Source organism: Microcebus murinus, chromosome 27 (assembly GCF_040939455.1).
Source record: "Microcebus murinus isolate Inina chromosome 27, M.murinus_Inina_mat1.0, whole genome shotgun sequence".
Lineage (NCBI taxonomy): Eukaryota > Metazoa > Chordata > Mammalia > Primates > Cheirogaleidae > Microcebus > Microcebus murinus.
This window is the reverse complement of record NC_134130.1, coordinates 17158369-17177365: the sequence shown is the minus strand read 5'-3', so window position 1 is coordinate 17177365 and position 18997 is coordinate 17158369. Positions and strand designations below refer to the sequence as shown.

Here is an 18997-nt window from a genome sequence, read left to right as displayed (position 1 = left end):
AAACTATTTAAAGCGTTACAGCTACTATGAGCAACAGGAAAAAGAATGGATGGCAACGCAGTTCTTCAGTGGACACATCCATTCATTTAACTGTTCGTTCATTCATTCAGCTAATAAATATCGAGAGCTTATCCTAGGCCAGGCATCGAGTCCAGCACCGGCTGCACGATGGCCGGAGAGGACAAACACCTTTGCTCTTAGGGATCCTGCCTTTTGATGAAATAGATAGAAATTAGTAAAATAAACATGGCAAGCTTGGATAAGTACTCTGAGTAAATGTGGCACCGTGCTGTGGAAGTACAAAGCGAAAGATCCTGGTCTAGACTAAGGGTCAGAGAAAGTTTTTCCAAAGCAGTGACATTTGAGCTGAGACCTGAAGGGTGCCTAGGAGTCACCTCGCTAAAAGGAGAGCGAAGCAGAGAGAAAATGCCAGAGTGGACAGGGCTGTGTCAAGTCCCCGTGGCTGGATACAGTGTGGTGAGAAGGCAGGCAGAGGCCAGAGGGAGGACAGCAAGGTGGGGTGGGGTGACAGGAGGCTGCTCCAGAGCAGAAAAGGTCCAGAGAATCAGGAAGTTACAGAAGGATTTTAAGAAGGGTTCTGACATCATCTCAGCCATAGACTTGTCTTCCCTGCTGAGGGTTTTGTTAAACCTGGCACCAAGCATGCAATGCCTGACACTTAATGGAGTTGCCAAGTATTTGTTACAAAAAAGAAAGAAGGAAGGAAGGAGGGAACCAGGAAAGGTGGGAACCAGGCAAGGAAGGGGGAAAGGAGAGAAGGAGGAAGGGAAGAAGGAAGGAAACCTCAGAGGGTGAGACAGAGTGGAGGTGTAAGATTTGGGGATATTTAAATCAGATCAAGCCCCGGTCTACTACTGTGGCTCCTCATACTTTCTCCAGAGCTTCCCAGGCAGTCTCATTTTGATTGTTATCACGATTTTTATAGATGGGGACAATAAATCCAGGACAGTTAAGCGACTTGCTTAAGGTGATACGACCAGTTCTCACACCATCCCCCTCTCCAGCACATTAGCACGTGTTTGTGTGCACACAAGCGCACATGTACACACAAGCGCATCTATATATATATATATATATCATATATATTTTTTATCTCTCCACTGGAAAGGTCTTGTGATTAGATTTCAAGTAAGAGTCAAAATAATGGGCTCATGCTTCATTTATTCTTAAAATTATTGCAAATGTTCCATTCACTTTTAATTAAATTTACTGTCAAACAGTATGCCCAACAGATAGTAGAAATTTGATTTATGCGTAAAATGGACTACATAATGGAGTGATTGCTTCTCATGTCCGCATGGCTCTCTGGGGCGCGGGTTCGCTGTCCTGGCAGGGCTCCCAAGCGGCGGTCACACACGGGGCTTGCAGAAAATTAAAGAGCATGCTCCGCTCGTCATCTTTCAGGTCCCGAGGAAAGGAGCCAATAGTATTGACTTCCCCACTCAAGAGAAGACAAAAGACGCTCCCTTAAGATACACCGTCCTATCCCTCCCCTCTCTCACGCTGCCAGTTTGGAGTTCACAGAAGCACGACTGGTCAGTGTAGAGACACTCCCAGAGTAAAACAATGGAAACCCTCAGGAAGAAGAAATTTCAGCATTTGGCCTAAAATAATTTCCAGTTCTTTCTGGAATCAGGATAAGCGGTAGGTTACTGGTGGGTGGTGCTGACTTATGCTTTTTCAGTTTTTGTTTACATTTAGGAATCAATTTACCCGAAGAAGCACTTTCTCAATCTTTCCTCAAACTGAAGCGGGGCTTCCCCAGTTCTGCTGTCCCTGGAACTTCCAGGCCCCAGTTGGGAGCCTCTCCCCTCGCCCTCTCTCACGCAGGCTCCTCCCAGGCCTCTCCCCTGGCCCTCTCTCACGCAGGCTCCTCCCAGGCCCCTCTCCCCTGGCCCTCTCTCACGCAGGCTCCTCCCAGGCCTCTCCCCTGGCCCTCTCTCACGCAGGCTCCTCCCAGGCCTCTCCCCTGGCCCCTCTCTCACGCAGGCTCCTCCCAGGCCCCTCTCCCCTGGCCCCTCTCTCACGCAGGCTCCTCCCAGGCCCCTCCCTCACGCAGGCTCCTCCCAGGCCCCTCTCCCCTTGCCCCTCCCTCACGCAGGCTCCTCCCAGGCCCCTCTCCCCTCGCCCCTCTCTCACGCAGGCTCCTCCCAGGCCCCTCTCCCCTGGCCCTCTCTCACGCAGGCTCCTCCCAGGCCCCTCTCCCCTGGCCCTCTCTCACGCAGGCTCCTCCCAGGCCCCTCCCCTCGCCCCTCTCTCACGCAGGCTCCTCCCAGGCCTCTCCCCTGGCCCTCTCTCACGCAGGCTCCTCCCAGGCCCCTCTCCCCTGGCCCCTCCCTCACGCAGGCTCCTCCCAGGCCCCTCCCCTCGCCCTCTCTCACGCAGGCTCCTCCCAGGCCCCTCCCCTCGCCCTCTCTCACGTAGGCTCCTCCCAGGCCCCACCCCTCGCCCTCTCTCACCCAGGCTCCTCCCAGGCCCCTCTCCCCTGGCCCTCTCTCACGCAGGCTCCTCCCAGGCCCCTCCCCTTGCCCTCTCTCACCCAGGCTCCTCCCAGGCCCCTCTCCCCTGGCCCTCTCTCACGCAGGCTCCTCCCAGGCCCCTCCCCTGGCCCTCTCTCACGCAGGCTCCTCCCAGGCCTCTCCCCTGGCCCTCTCTCATGCAGGCTCCTCCCAGGCCCCTCTCCCCTGGCCCCTCTCTCACGCAGGCTCCTCCCAGGCCCCTCCCTCACGCAGGCTCCTCCCAGGCCCCTCCCTCACGCAGGCTCCTCCCAGGCCCCTCCCTCACCCAGGCTCCTCCCAGGCCCCTCCCTCACCCAGGCTCCTCCCAGGCCCCTCCCATCGCCCTCTCTCACGCAGGCTCCTCCCAGGCCTCTCCCCTGGCCCTCTCTCACGCAGGCTCCTCCCAGGCCCCTCCCCTCGCCCTCTCTCACGCAGGCTCCTCCCAGGCCTCTCCCCTGGCCCTCTCTCACGCAGGCTCCTCCCAGGCCCCTCCCCTCGCCCTCTCTCACGCAGGCTCCTCCCAGGCCCCTCCCCTGGCCCTCTCTTGCGCAGGCTCCTCCCAGGCCCCTCTCCCCTGGCCCCTCTCTCACGCAGGCTCCTCCCAGGCCCCTCCCTCACGCAGGCTCCTCCCAGGCCCCTCCCTCACGCAGGCTCCTCCCAGGCCCCTCTCCCCTCGCCCCTCTCTCACGCAGGCTCCTCCCAGGCCCCTCTCCCCTGGCCCCTCTCTCACGCAGGCTCCTCCCAGGCCCCTCCCTCACGCAGGCTCCTCCCAGGCCCCTCTCTCACACAGGCTCCTCCCAGGCCCCTCCCTCACGCAAGCTCCTCCCAGGCCCCTCTCCCCTCGCCCCTCTCTCACGCAGGCTCCTCCCAGGCCCCTCTCCCCTGGCCCTCTCTCACGCAGGCTCCTCCCAGGCCCCTCCCTCACGCAGGCTCCTCCCAGGCCCCTCTCTCACACAGGCTCCTCCCAGGCCCCTCCCTCGCCCCTCTCACGCAGGCTCCTCCCAGGCCTCTCCCCTCGCCCTCTCTCACGCAGGCTCCTCCCAGGCCTCTCCCCTCGCCCTCTCTCACGCAGGCTCCTCCCAGGCCTCTCCCCTCGCCCTCTCTCACGCAGGCTCCTCCCAGGCCCCTCCCTCGCCCTCTCTCACGCAGGCTCCTCCCAGGCCTCTCCCCTGGCCCCTCTCTCACGTAGGCTCCTCCCAGGCCCCTCCCCTCGCCCTCTCTCACGCAGGCTCCTCCCAGGCTCCTCCCTCATGCAGGCTCCTCCCAGGCCCCTCTCTCACACAGGCTCCTCCCAGGCCCCTCCCCTGGCCCCTCTCTCACCCAGGCTCCTCCCAGGCCCCTCCCCTCACCCTCTCTCACACAGGCTCCTCCTAGGCCCCTCCCCTGGCCCCTCTCTCACCCAGGCTCCTCCCAGGCCCCTCCCCTGGCCCTCTCTCACGCAGGCTCCTCCCAGGCCCCTCTCCCCTGGCCCCTCTCTCACGTAGGCTCCTCCCAGGCCTCTCCCCTGGCCCTCTCTCACGCAGGCTCCTCCCAGGCCCCTCTCCCCTGGCCCTCTCTCACGCAGGCTCCTCCCAGGCCCCTCCCTCATGCAGGCTCCTCCCAGGCCCCTCTCCCCTCGCCCCTCTCTCACGCAGGCTCCTCCCAGGCCCCTCCCCTCACCCTCTCTCACGCAGGCTCCTCCCAGGCCCCTGGCCCACGCAGGCTCCTCCCAGGCCCCTCCCTCACGCAGGCTCCTCCCAGGCCCCTCTCCCCTCACCCCTCTCTCACGCAGGCTCCTCCCAGGCCCCTCCCCTCGCACTCTCTCACGCAGGCTCCTCCCAGGCCCCTCCCTCAAGCAGGCTCCTCCCAGGCCCCTCCCTCACACAGGCTCCTCCCAGGCCCCTCTCCCCTCGCCCCTCTCTCACGCAGGCTCCTCCCAGGCCCCTCCCCTCGCACTCTCTCATGCAGGCTCCTCCCAGGCCCCTCCCCTCGCCCTCTCTCATGCAGGCTCCTCCCAGGCCCCTCCCCTCGCCCTCTCTCACGCAGGCTCCTCCCAGGCCCCTCCCCTGGCCCTCTCTCACGCAGGCTCCTCCCAGGCCCCTCCCCTCACCCCTCTCAGGCAGGCTCCTCCCAGGCCCCTCCCCTCGCCCCTCTCACGCAGGCTCCTCCCAGGCCCCTCCCCTCACCCCTCTCACGCAGGCTCCTCTCAGGCCCCTCCCCTCACCCCTCTCATGCAGACTCCTCCCAGGCCCCTCCCCTCACCCCTCTCCCCTCTCTCACACAGGCTCCTCCCAGGCCCCTCCCCTCGCCCCTCTCACGCAGGCTCCTCCCAGGCCCCTCCCCTCACCTCTCTCACGCAGGCTCCTCCCAGGCTCCTCCCCTCGCCCTCTCTCACGCAGGCTCCTCCCAGGCCCCTCCCCTCACCCTCTCTCACGCAGGCTCCTCCCAGGCCTCTCTCCCCTCCCCTCTCTCACGCAGGCTCCTCCCAGGCCTCTCTCCCCTCGCCCTCTCTCATGCAGGCTCCTCCCAGGCCCCTCCCCTCGCCCCTCTCACGCAGGCTCCTCCCAGGCCCCTCCCCTCGCCCCTCTCACGCAGGCTCCTCCCAGGCCCCTCCCCTCGCCCTCTCTCATGCAGGCTCCTCCCAGGCCCCTCCCCTCGCCCCTCTCACGCAGGCTCCTCCCAGGCCCCTCCCCTCGTCCCTCTCACGCAGGCTCCTCCCAGGCCCCTCCCCTCACCCTCTCACGCAGGCTCCTCCCAGGCCCCTCCCCTCGCCCCTCTCCCGCAGGCTCCTCCCAGGCCCCTCCCCTCGCCCCTCTCACGCAGGCTCCTCCCAGGCCCCTCCCCTCACCCTCTCTCCCGCAGGCTCCTCCCAGGCCCCTCCCCTCGCCCCTCTCACGCAGGCTCCTCCCAGGCCCCTCCCCTCGCCCCTCTCACGCAGGCTCCTCCCAGGCCCCTCCCCTCGCCCCTCTCACGCAGGCTCCTCCCAGGCCCCTCCCCGACCGCCTCCCTGGCGGCCAGGCAGCGCAGCTCGGTGGTAAGGCTGCTCTCCCTGCGGCGCCGAGGCCCAGCCCCAGCTCCGCTCAAGCTCAGCCCACGTCAGCTCCAGAACGCAGGAAACAGGTTTCCCTGAAAACCAGTGAAGGACTTGCAGCAAGTATAGAGTTTGAATGGCAATGGGAAGAAGCATAGTGTTTGAAATAAAAAGAAGAAAGTAGGAACATGTTTCCCCTCTGATGTGTTTTCAGCCCTCTCTGTGCTGTTGAGTCTCTGACCATATAACCCTCGGAGGCTTTTGATATTTACTTTGGGGGATTGCTTCAGGGGTGAGAAAAACTGGTGGGAGCAAAGTAAAGGGGCTGCCACAGGAGGACACGGAGCTCTGCAGAGGACAGAGATGGCCCGGGAGTGGCAGTTGGCCAGAGCTCCCTCCCACCCTCCCAATTCCCACCTTCCCGGCTGCGGCTGCGCACGTCTGCGGGAGCCCCAGCCCAGGGGCAGAAGACCTGGAGAACTACAGAGCTGGACGGAAACCTAAGGAGAGAGACTCTTAATATACAGTTTCAGGGATATTACAGGTTGGGATAAAAGTTTATGAAAACCCAACCACTGTTGTTATTTTTTTAAATCAGAACATGTAGTTTGAGCTTGGGTCAAACTTCAGGACACTTCGGGTTGCTTGGCTTTGAATCCCAATTCTACTGCTTATGAGATGCAGAACCTTTAACAATTTATTTAACCTCAGATATCACATTTATAAAATAGGACTCATATTGCTATCTACTTCATGAGGCTATTGTGAAGATCAAAAGTATTAATTAATGTGAAGAAATGAGAATATTTTCTGGCACTAGATGGGATTGTTTAATTAAAAAGATACATGATAAGGAAACATTGTAGAAGCTTTCAGAATACGTATATAACTGCAAGCCTGCAACAATAATGGATCTGAAAGAGAGTAACAGTTATCTATTTTTGCCATTATTGATCTAAAGATTTGGTAAGATGATGTTTGTGCAATTCTTAGCAAAATGCTTGGCATATAGCAGGTACTCAACAATAACTATCATTATTACCATTGTCAATATTTCTGTGGTTACATGACCACCTCCTTTTCCCCCAACTCCATTGGCAGTCCCTGTTGCTATCACAGAACTTCTCCGATGATTGACCCATCCAGTGCTTACTGTTTTGGGTCAAAATTCAGTCTTATTCCCGCTGCTGTGGTAGGGTTTGTGAACTTCTATAACTGCATGGGCCCTACTGAACCCACAGAGCGTGAGAACTGTGACAAAACCGGCATTGCCGGTCATTGGGAAGATCTCTAACCAGACAGTGCAGGTCAACACCGAAACCCGTATGGTCACCTGGGACCTCAAGAAGGGGTATCTGGCAGCCACAATTCATGTTTGACAGTGTTTCTTCATAAATCTTGCTTTTGAAGGCAATCTACCACCTCCTTGAGAAGGATCAGAGAGGTGAAGTTTCTAAAATGTCAACACGACTATTTGGAAACACAAAAAAGGAATCAAATAACTTCTGTTGTTATGTTTTAAACTTTTAAAATACCGAATTAGGTTTTGCTCTGTTTTGCTTTGCTTTGCTGCCGTAAACATTTGTTTGGGTGGCCATCTCAGAGTCTGTTCTAGCACTGATTTCTGTCGCAGCGCACAGATGTTTTTTCGCTTTGTGTTCTTTCTGGGTAAACATACAAAGAATGTGATTTTCCATATTCACTCTGTCATTTGCATTGCTTTGGAGGTTTGATTTGTCTGTGATATAGGGGATCCATGAATGAGGATAAACCCAGATGTTAACTTTCCAAGTGATACTGAGCTATTATTCCCTCTAGACGTGCAGATTTCTTCGTATTATGAATCTTTCCTTCCTAAAAGAAAACCATGTTATTTTCCTTTTCATGCTTTTTATATTATTAAAACAATAGTAGCCACATAATTCAATTTAATGTATGTCAAAACTAATTATTAAACAGCTCATATCTGCACTCTGCTGAATGCTGGGGGAGGAAAGAACTATAGCTTAACGGCACTCTGAGGGGATGGAGCAGAGAAACCCCTACCTCCAAGATCATCAAAACCAAAGACATGTACACAACTACCTATAATGTGGGCCAGACCACATAAATGCTAAGCAAGGTTTAAAAGTCTTCTGGAAAATAATGCTTAACTAAATAAAGTCACCCTACATCCAGAGTATGAATGATGCTGTTATTACTCATTTCTACTGTCTTCCATCTATTTTATAGTGTTCTTTGATCCATTCTTGCATTCTCTTGTCTGAAAGTAATGTTCTTGATATGTTTAATAATGAGACCCCTCCTTTGTTCCTAGATGGCTTGGCTGCTGACCAAAAAAAGCCACTGAGAGACTTAATCCTCTGAGCTTGGCAACACTTCAGTCTGAAGTAGTTTACATGCAGAGGACTTTGGAGTAAATACTCATTAGAGGTTCCGTTGGCTCGTTTGGTCACCCACATTTTGCAGTGGGTGGCCCACTTGGCATCCTCATTATTTTGTTTTCCACCCCTGAAAATAATCCAGATGCAGCAACCTGACACTACTTTCCTCGGTTCTGTTGGAGATCGTGATGGAGCACCCATTTATTTGTGATGCTAGTTAATGAGTCCAGATAAGTAAGGGCCTCAGGCTGGTAATGCTATAATAAATTTTTGCTAGTATACCTTTTTCAGTGCAACCCATTGAAATGCAATCTGAACACTTCAAGGATAATTTAGCAGTAATTTCTTGTGTCTGAAATTTAGAGAATGGTATCATCTCCTTCCTTTCTCTCCCTTCCCCTTTCCCTCCTCCCCCTCCTTCCCACTCACATCTTTATGCAAATGAACAAATCAATTTACAGAAGCAAATTTATTATGATTGTTCACAAACCACGAAGCAAAACTCATGTTTCTTCATTTGTTACCTAGCTAGATCTTTACTACTGAGCTTCTTGATTAGTACTTGAATGCAAGAAGCAGACAGTACCTAGGATATCATTGTCTTTGTAGATATAACAATGAAAGTCTCAAAAAAAATCAACTAATATTTCTTGACTACTTATTAAGTGCAAAGTATCATTAAAATACAAGGAGGATAAGACGTGTCTTATTCTTGCAGAACTTGCAATCTTGTTACTGTTTTCTTCATCATTATTATGATCAGCATATGCAAAATGCTTGTAGTAATATCTACCAGATAGAATATTTATTAATGTAAGATTAAGAACATATGTAAAGTTCTTAGAATTGTAGCTGGCTTTTCCCTGTAGGAACCAATATATGAGAAGCCACATTCTTGTCATATGAATTAGCATTAATCTTCAATAAGAAAACACTGAAAGTTTGTTCTTATTTTAGAATTTATAAAACTCTGAAATTCTCTTATTAATTTCCCGATGGGGGACAGGGGGTGAGAGGAAATGTGGTGCTGTAGGATGAGGGGATGTGGCTGTCCCACAGCTGTGGGCGTTATATTAGTATATTTGCATCTATTATTTTATTTACTACTCACAACGACCACACAGGTACATATTGCTTGGTCTGTGGGGCAAAAAACTAAACTCAGGCTAACAAAGGTTAAATAAAGATACAGGATTTGAAGGCAAGTTCATTTGACTCAAAAGTCAGATTTGTTAAGTACATTGTTTCCATTCCCTGCGTTCTAATCAGACTACTTAATATGATTTTTTTTTTTTCAAAGACAGGAAGAGTGTAGGAAGCACCCTGTCATCTTGTGCAAAGTCACAGTGTGTCTTGGGTTTTAACTGCCGCTAAGATTTAGTAACTGTGGGGAGCAAACCCGCGAGGTATCCTCTTGTGTGCCATAAATAGGCCACTCCGTGGTAATCACACACTCGAGACTTATCCCAGACAGAGCCCACATCGCGGCTGGACAGCGCCGCTAACCGGGGCGCCCCGAGGGCTGCGCGTGTCCGGGCGGCTCTGCCAAGGGTGTGACACGCGGGACGCCCTGTTCGCGGACGCGCGACTTTCCCGGACTCTCTGCGGCTTTCCCGGACCCGCGGCGGCTTTCCCGGACGCGCCGCCCTTTCCCGGCGGCTTTCCCGGACGCGCGGCCCTTTCCCGGACGCTTTCCCGGACGCCCGGCCCTTTCCCGGACGCTTTCCCGGACGCGCAACCCTTTCCCGGACGCGCCGCCCTTTCCCGGCGGCTTTCCCGGACGCGCGGCCCTTTCCCGGACGCTTTCCCAGACGCCCGGCCCTTTCCCGGACGCTTTCCCGGACGCGCAACCCTTTCCCGGACGCTTTCCCGGACGTGCGGCCCTTTCCCGGATGCGCTGCCCTTTCCCGGAGGCTTTCCGGGACGCGCGGCCCTTTCCGGACGCTTTCCCGGACGCGCGGCCCTTTCCGGACGCTTTCCCGGACGCGCGGCCCTTTCCGGACGCTTTCCCGGACGCGCGGCCCTTTCCCGGAGGCTTTCCCGGACGCGCGGCCCTTTCCGGACGCTTTCCCGGACGCGCAACCCTTTCCCGGACGCTTTCCCGGACGCGCAACCCTTTCCGGACGCTTTCCCGGACGCGCGGCCCTTTCCGGACGCTTTCCCGGACGCGCGGCCCTTTCCCGGACGCTTTCCCGGACGCGCGGCCCTTTCCGGACGCTTTCCCGGACGCGCGGCCCTTTCCCGGACGCTTTCCCGGACGCGCGGCCCTTTCCCGGACGCTTTCCCGGACGCGCGGCCCTTTCCCGGACGCTTTCCCGGACGCGCGGCCCTTTCCGGACGCTTTCCCGGACGCGCGGCCCTTTCCCGGACGCTTTCCCGGACGCGCGGCCCTTTCCCGGACGCTTTCCCGGACGCGCGGCCCTTTCCCGGACGCTTTCCCGGACGCGCGGCCCTTTCCGGACGCTTTCCCGGACGCGCGGCCCTTTCCCGGACGCTTTCCCGGACGCGCGGCCCTTTCCCGGACGCTTTCCCGAACGCGCGGCCCTTTCCGGACGCTTTCCCGGACGCGCGGCCCTTTCCGGACGCTTTCCCGGACGCGCGGCCCTTTCCGGACGCTTTCCCGGACGCGTGGCCCTTTCCCGGACGCTTTCCCGGACGCGTGGCCCTTTCCCGGACGCTTTCCCGGACGCGTGGCCCTTTCCCGGACGCTTTCCCGGACGCGCGGCCCTTTCCCGGCCTCGCTGCACTCGGGCGCAGACGCGTTGCTGCCTCTTCTCACCTCTCGGCAGCCAGGTGCTTGTTACTTTGCTCAGCCGTGATCCTGAACCACATACGACTTTGATCACTGGTCAAGTAGATTCATAAGGGGACAATTAATAAAGCCAGTCACTTTAAATAGTTTACTCCCATAAGCCTTAAGCTACTCATCCAAAACCTGCGCATGAAACTTCAGTTCGGTGTATTGGAGTTGCCGCTGCCCCAGTCCACGATACGGAGAGCGTCTCCCAAACAGGGTGCTACCGAGCTCTGAAATTATGTTTTAATTTTAACAAGGCAATTGCTGTATAGCTAGATATGTTTATTTTGTTTCAGTATGTTTTTTCTCTATCAGTATGATTTGAAACTCAGTACGTTCTGAGGCACTAGTATTACTAATTTCAACTTAGGATATATGGTTATAGATCTATAATATCTATGCATTTATATATTTACATATATTGATATATACCTATAGGTATATGTGTGTACATATATGCATATGTCTGTTATTGGCTCTGCTATTTAATTCTCAGAGTTCAGCCTTTATAGCAAAAAAAAAAAGATGGACTCAGAATAAAACAAATTGTGACCTTGGGGTACTTAAAGAAGTAGTCTGAATTGAAGAAAAAAAGAATTAATAATAAAATTATTGTGATTTCATATTGACACATTATGCAAATAAATATTCCTAGCCTTTAATTGGGAAAATAAAGACTTTTTATTATAAAATATTAAATTTTATCCTTTCTTCAGTCTAACATCTTCAAAAGCAACTACACAAATGAAAACATTCCCCCGTTCTAGTTAAAGCCTGTATCTTTGAATTCCCTTGGAAGCAGCCGTGAGCATAAGGTCTAAGTACAAACAGGCATCTCTCCACTGGCATTCATAATGTGTTGCTGCATGCTGTTTCTCTTTGTATTTTAAATCTACTTCTTTTTAGCTATAATCTCAAACTGGTCTTTCTATCATTCCCTGAAACAGAGGAGCCTCCTTCTGTCCCCATGCTGAGACTTTCTTAGGTCAGTCATCTTTTCCTCACTGTCCCTTGTCTCCCTGTGGTCTTTGGCTGTTTGAAGCCTCCCTACCATTTGGGGTTTACTGCAAAGCCATCTCTCTGATGTTTCTCAAGGGTGCTTTCTATGGTCAATTCAGAGAAAAGAGATTTCTCTTCTCATGGAATCAATTTTGTTTTACCTTTAGTTATCATTCATCTTATTTATATAACACTTCCTAAATATATTTATGTGTTTATGTATAATCTTATCTCTCCAGCTAAATTATAAATTCCTAGATGTCAGAAATTATGCAATTGTTTTCTTTGAAGGTATAGCAGCAACTAGGGCAATGCTTTAAGTATTCATGTACTCTATAAATATTGGGTGAATCAATAAAATATTATCAATGAATTTAACAATAATGTTCCCCAATGACATATTTTGTAATTCTAATATTATAATTGACATAATATTCCAAGACTTGAAGTTTTCGATATATGACAATGATAAAAACTAATGAAATGGCATTTATTCCAATCTGTGATTATTTCATTTATTTACTTGTTTATTTCTTTGTCTTTCACTAGACTAGAACCTCCATAAAGGCAAAGACCTGTCTGCTTTGTACAATACTTTATTATCAAGTAGCTATTAAGTATTTGTAGAAGGAATGAAGGAAAGTGGGAGGAAGAAATGCAAGCAGGGAGGAAGAGAGAAGACTAGCGGAAGAGAGGAAAGGAAGGAAGAAGAAAGGGAGAGAAGAAAGAAGAAATGTACGGAATCTGCATGTTAGTGCTCTCCTTACCACTTTCACTAACTAGCAAGTCATCTGTGTCTCGTTCCCTGGTTTCTGGTACTCCTAGTAAACCACCTTACTCTCTCTTTTGCTCATTTATTACTGTGACAATCATGAAAGTACATAATTTGACCAGTGAAATGCCAATGTAGGTGTTTGGTAAATATATAGGAAAATGTAAATTCATGCCTTCCATATACACACTAAGCATCAAATCTCAGAGCACAAAAGTGCTGAATCTAAGTTTATAGAAAGATACTTTAATTTACAGTGAAGATACTATAGATTATGTAAAGCAGTGGTGGAACAGCATGAATGAGCAAGAGGGGAGGAAGAAATATATTGATATTCTGAGGGAGACAAGAAAAAAGGAAAGGGCATCATTTTAGGATAATTAAAAAAAATTCAGTGGAGGAAGCACAGTTGTCTTTTCAATGGTGCAGGAGCAATAGGATATACATGGGCCACAAAGGAAAGAAAGACACAAAGAAACTTGGCCTAAATCAAGCCTCACACCTAATACAAACATTAACTCAAAATGAATAAATAAATCACAGAGCTCAATGTAAACATGAAACTATAAAACTTTTAGAAAAAGTAAGAAAGGCTTTGAGATCTAAGCTAGGCAAAGAGTTCTTTGACTTGATACCCAAAGCACAATCCAAACAAAAAAAAAAGAGAGAGAAAAAATGATACATTGGACTTCACCAAAAGTAAATGCTTCTGCTGTGTTAAAGACCCAGTTTAAAAAATATTAAAAGACAGGTGGCAGAGTGAGAGAAAATGTTTGTGAACTATAATGCAACAAAGGTCTAATATCTAGAATATATGAAGAAATCTCACAACTCAATAATAAAAAGACAAATAATCCAATTAGAAAATAGGACAAAGACATGAGGAGACATTTCATCTCAGAAGATACACAGATGGCAAAATTTATCTGAAAAGATAATCAGCATCATTGGTTATTAGGGAAATGCAAATTAAAACCACAATGAGGTACCAGTACATACCTATCAGAATGGCTAAATTAAAAAGTAAAACAAATAGAGATCCCAAATGCTAGTGAGGTTGCAGAAGAACTGAATCACTCGTATACTGCTGGGGGGTATAAAACGACACAGCTGCTCTGGCAAACTCAGGTTTGCAGTAATACCTACAGTGTACTGCACACAGTGCAATTATAAAATGGCATAATTTTAAATTCCCTTTGACATATATTTATTTACAGATATCTCTGAAAAGTTTTGGCAGGCACTATTTCTTATTGCTAAATGGTCACCATCAAGGCACTAGGAATTTCTCTTGACACTGGTTATGGAAGCAAAGGGCATTCTCCAGTTCCTCTGCATTACTATAAATATTTGGCCTTTTGCTAAAGATTTCTGAGGGGGAGAATAACTTTGAGTCTTACTTAATTGTTTGAGGACTTGCTTTGACAGTGCTAACTGTTTAGTTTTAATGGGAGACATTGTCTGTTGTGAAGTGAAAGCAGAAGTTTAAAAAAAAATACAGTCAATTCCTTTTAAGATCTTGGCATTGACACGCAGTCCATAAGCAATTTCAGACCAAGTGCTAAATAAATTCTCTCTTAATGTTCTTTAAAAACTTACAAATTTTAATGTAGATTGGAAATCTTAGTATAGAATAGCAGTTTACCACAGAATATATTCCTCTATAAACTAATAGTTCAGAGAAGTGTTCTAGGTTTTCTTTTTACACATAACTGGAGTGATTTCCTCACACACACACACACACACACACACACCCCCATCATCAATGAACTCATGTCAGAAGAGGCTACAGTCTTCCTAATTTGAAGCAGCTGGTACATTCTAAATATGGAGCGCCCGGGCTTCTAAAACCATCATTAACAATCAGAATCCTTGATTTATTACTCTTTATTATTCTTTCTGTAGGGGGATTTATATCACATAGCTGTTGGCTCTCCCCTATTGTTCCCAGACTGTCATGCATAAAATGTCAACAAGAGTATATTTCATTCATACTCTAAAATTGAATCCTTTATCCCACAATTAGCCATAATCATGACCACATACGACTATGATTTACTATAACTAAAATAGATGGTGTGGGCTTTATTGTTGGCTTATGTTTGAAATACCAAAGGCAGATTTTTTAATAAAATAATTGCATGCCAACTATTTGGGATATAATTGCCACTTATTTTGTTTTCCATATATCTCCACCTAGTTAGACAGCAAAATGTTCAAATGTCCTGTCAGTAAAATTTTAAACAAAATTGAAGGGACTGCTATGAAAATATATTTTTTTCTTATTTATTCACATATATATGTGTGCAAATGTGTAAATAAAGTATGCTCTTTGAGAACATGATCATTCTTAGCAGAGAAGAATAAACTAGATTATGAACTGTCTAATGATAATTTAAAAATGATCTTTATTAATAATCCGTAAGTGCTGTCACACTGTGTGTGCCTTTGTCAGTGATCTCCTCTGAGCAGCATGACGGCTCTGGAAGTCAGGAGCCTGTCACACACTCCACGCCCTTGCTCGTCCAGCACCAGGTCCCCTTGGCAACACCACTCTCATGTTTTATTTGAGAATCTGCCTCCAGCGTCGACTGCCATTTGTCAGTCAGGGAACCCTGCTCCTGCCCTCCCCGCCTGGGCCAAGGAAGGGGATGCAGGATCCCAACTAGCCACTCAGACTCTTTCTGGGGAATCTGCATCTTAAGCAGAGAGGCATAAGGATGCAATTTTATCATCTTCAATCTAGTTGTGGTGCCTTAATAATTCCCATCATTTCTTGTTTTCTAGAACCCTGGTGCTCCATGGGCTCAAACTCCTCTGAGGTCCAGTTCAGTCCTTCATCTGATCCCTTTGGCTACCTCATATTCTTACAATAAATTCCTTTTTAAAAATGGTTAGTTGTGTAAGAATTGATTTCTGTTGCTTGCACGTAAAAAACTCTGACCTGATGGTGCTGTCTTCTTGCAGACGAGGACATGGAGGTGGAGGAACTAGTCCCCAGTCACAGCACTTAGACCACACAGCTGAACTGAGGTCAGCCTCATTCCAAGCTCTGCTTTTATTTTTTCCAAGTTTTTTTTTATATTAGAAAAGTGAAATATGCCCATTACAGATAAATCAGAAAGTATAAAGTGGGAAAGAACCCCAAATTTCTTTCATAACTTGCTCCACCCAAAGGTAACTGTCAGTCCCTCCCCACACCAGAAGCGGTTAGTTCCAACACCGCAAAGGGTGGTGGAAAAGTCGATGGCCTGGCGGAAGGAAGAGGCCGCGAAAGTCAGGCACAGATGATGCTGCACCGAGTCCGGGGACGTGGCGGTGAGGGACACAGCCCGAGATCCCAGCAGGCGAGACAGTGCTCCCAAGATCAATTGGCATCTTCACAAATCCTATTTCAGAATGCCAGAAAGAATATAATCGATTTGAGAAAGAGTCCAAGAAAAAAAAGCTATGATGGCTTTTGCTTTATAAATGGAACTGAAAGACCCCAGCTTTGGCCGTGTGCAGAATCACATGCGTGGGGCCGCGGCAACCGCAGGTTCTGGGCCTCAGGGTGTTTGATTTCTAGGTATGTGTTGCGGGCAATCTTTTTTCAGAGCACTTTCATACTTCCATTCCACTCCTGTCAGCAGAGACAAAGATCCCATACACTGATGGGGAAACTGAGGCTTCTAGAAACCTAATGCAGGGCACAGTACCCAGGGGCTCGATTCCCCTCCTTTCTGCCGCAGCGTGCACACGCCCAGGCAGCCTCACCTGCTGACACTCGCAGGCATCAGGCCATCTTGTGGTGACAGAGTCCCCTCGGAGAGCCCCTTCTCTTGTAGAGTGCCGGCCGGGGCTTGGACTCCAGAGTCAGACCCCTTTCGGGAGGTCAGGCCTCCCGCAATTCAACTTTGTGAAGTCCAGGCGGGGCGAGTCCCCAGGCTGCACCCGGCACAGGAAGCTCCCGCCGAGTGGTAGCTATCATCGGCCACCGTCTGCTTGAATGTCTTCAGACACACGGGGCGACGGGCAGAGGCAGCGCTGTGTCCCGCTGGCCACCCTCCTCTTGGGCACCTCCTCCGTGTCCTGCAGGAGGCTTGGGGACCATGGGGGACACGAGGCAATGGGAACCATCCCATTTGTGCACACACAAGTAGGAGGCCCTGCTAACAGGTGCAGGGCAGGGCAGGCAAGGACAACCCCCACCCCCTGGCCGGGCCCCAGGAGGCCCAAGCCTGCTGCGTTCAGGTTTTCCTCTCTGGCGGTTCCCTCAGACCTGCAGCTGCTGGACAGAGGCCAGAGGGCCAGTGCCGGCCCAGCCAGCACTGCAGCACAGCCTCGGGGACAGAGGGCACAGAGGGCCAGTGGCGTCCCGGCCAGCACTGCAGCACAGCCTCGGGGACAGAGGCCAGAGGGCCAGTGCCGGCCCAGCCAGCACTGCAGCACAGCCTCGGGGACAGAGGCCAGAGGGCCAGTGCCGGCCCAGCCAGCACTGCAGCACAGCCTCGGGGACAGAGGCCAGAGGGCCAGTGGCGTCCCGGCCAGCACTGCAGCACAGCCTTGGGGACAGAGGCCAGAGGGCCAATGCCGGCCCGGCCAGCACTGCAGCACAGCCTCGGGGACAGAGGCCAGAGGGCCAGTGGCATCCCGGCCAGCACTGCAGCACAGCCTCGGGGACAGAGGCCAGAGGGCCAGTGCCGGCCCAGCCAGCACTGCAGCACAGCCTCGGGGACAGAGGCCAGAGGGCCAGTGCCGGCCCAGCCAGCACTGCAGCACAGCCTCGGGGACAGAGGCCAGAGGGCCAGTGGCGTCCCGGCCAGCACTGCAGCACAGCCTTGGGGACAGAGGCCAGAGGGCCAATGCCGGCCCGGCCAGCACTGCAGCACAGCCTCGGGGACAGAGGCCAGAGGGCCAGTGGCATCCCGGCCAGCACTGCAGCACAGCCTCGGGGACAGAGGCCAGAGGGCCAGTGGCGTCCCGGCCAGCACTGCAGCACAGCCTCGGGGACAGAGGCCAGAGGGCCAGTGGCGTCCCGGCCAGCACTGCAGCACAGCCTCGGGGACAGAGGCCAGAGGGCCAGTGCCATCCCGGCCAGCACTGCAGCACAGCCTCGGGGACAGAGGGCACAGAGGGAAACGCCCGGGCTCAGAGTAAGGAGACCTTTGCCTTGGGTGACAAGTGCAGGGGTGAGGCGTCACCAGCCCTCAGGGGTCTAGAGTGAGCCCCTTGGCAAATTGGTCTTACACATATTGACCGTTTCCCCCACCCATTTCCTCTGAAACAGCTGTTTTGAGAAAACACTTGGTTTCCTGTCCCACCCTGCCAGCTCTGTCTGGGCAGCAGCCTGGAGCCGCGGGAGGCTCTGCTGTGGGGAAAGGGGGCGCCATGCTCAGCGCTGCACCTTCCCCGCCCTCTCGCCCTCTCGCCCTCTCGCCCTCTCGCCCTCTCGCCCTCTCGCCCGCCCGCTCTCAGCTTCCAGGCGCGTGCCAAGGTGCAAGCTGCCGGCTGGACCAGCGTGTTAACCCCTTCTGTCTCCCCTCCTCTCTGGGCTGGCTGCGGGGCCCAGGCCCGCCCCCCACGGGACCAGGAGGGCACTGCAGCGCCGAGCCAGAGCCCTCCAAGGCCAAGGTTGGGCCCATAAAAGGAGGCTGGGGTAAGAGCAGCTGTGTGTGAGCACGCGGTGGGCAGAGGGCTGAGCCATGGCCAGAGCTGGGCCGCCCTGGGCCGCTGCAGGGGCCTGGAGGAGCCGGCCCAGGCCCTGCCCTTTTCCTTCCACGAAGGCTCTCGATGCCCGCGGCCATCGGGGAAGGACCTGCAGTGCTGGGCCTTGAGGCACTGCTTCCCCGGCTGCAGGGCTCCCAGACGGCCGGCCAAGCTCTGCTTTTAAACCCCAAGTAACACTGCTTCCATTTTCAAAGGAGTTCACGTGGGAGGACATCTAGGTGGTCACACAGTAGTATTAGATCGGGCCAAAAATATAAAATGCATACAGGAGGAAGTGCCCCTTGCTTTGTCACAGTTAATCCGACAGTCAGTGTTACTGTGCACCCAAAGGACTCCCTGCGCTAAATACGAGCACAGAACCATGACCAGCTCTGCAGGGATCCCGGAGTTCCTGTTACTCTCCTTCCAGTGTTTAATGTCACACAGCTGTGCACAATTCTGGAATTAACATGGGTTCAAGTACAGGGCCTACCTGCATTACAAAACAAAGTTTTATTTCACACCCATTTAGCAACAGAGGATAAGTGAAGTCCAGTGCAACGAGTGGTAACATATGTGTAAACATCACTTGAGAACTCCCGTGAAGAACCTCACTGTAAGTCAGAGTCAAATGCAGGAGGATCGAATTACGTCTAGACAGGAAAGAGGAACAGGAGGCAGCTCTGTGAGGTCTCCCACCCCAAGGTGGAGAGCCTCCATCCCATTTGTAGCTTGGACACAGTTTATGTCTTTGAGCCTCTGCTCTCCTCCTTCACTGTTGTCGTGTGGGGAAACACGACTATCTCGTGGTCCAAACAGCATTGGGGC

At 52.0% G+C, this 18997-nt stretch overlaps 1 protein-coding gene and 1 non-coding gene across 2 annotated transcripts in view; one reads left to right on the top strand and one right to left on the bottom strand.

Moving 5' to 3' along the window:
* Positions 1 to 18997, bottom strand: part of DKK2 (dickkopf Wnt signaling pathway inhibitor 2) — an 88492-nt gene that overhangs the window by 35663 nt on the left and 33832 nt on the right. The window lies entirely within an intron of this gene.
* Positions 13800 to 13913, top strand: LOC142864949 (U5 spliceosomal RNA). The gene has a single exon (XR_012915243.1). It is a non-coding gene; the product is annotated as a U5 spliceosomal RNA (small nuclear RNA).